Source organism: Lucilia sericata, unplaced genomic scaffold (genome assembly GCF_015586225.1).
Source record: "Lucilia sericata isolate MDLA Ls3-8-SP2 unplaced genomic scaffold, ASM1558622v1 Contig000652F_arrow, whole genome shotgun sequence".
Taxonomy (NCBI): Eukaryota; Metazoa; Arthropoda; class Insecta; order Diptera; family Calliphoridae; genus Lucilia; species Lucilia sericata.
The window spans coordinates 178,593-178,929 of NW_023994658.1; positions in this window are offsets into that span (position 1 = coordinate 178,593).

Consider the following 337-nt stretch of genomic DNA (forward strand, 5'->3'; position numbering starts at 1 on the left):
AAAACATAAATCTTTTGGGGTTAAAGATCTTTTTATTTGAACAACTCAAATTACGTGCGAAAATTTTGAGTTAAAGCTCAATTTATAAACAGTTTTGGGGGTAACGAGGGGGAGTAATTTGTGATTGAAATTTAAACCTCATTTATTAAAGAAAAATTTCAAATGACTTGAAATTTATTTAGTTGAGTTGAAAACGTTGAAAAGTTTAAATGATATCTTAAGCAAAAACGAGACACGAAATAATTTTTTAAAGAAAGAAAATTAATACAAAAATTTATATATTAAAGAAAGAAATTTATATTAAAAAACGAAAAAACGCCATTAACTGGGAACCAAA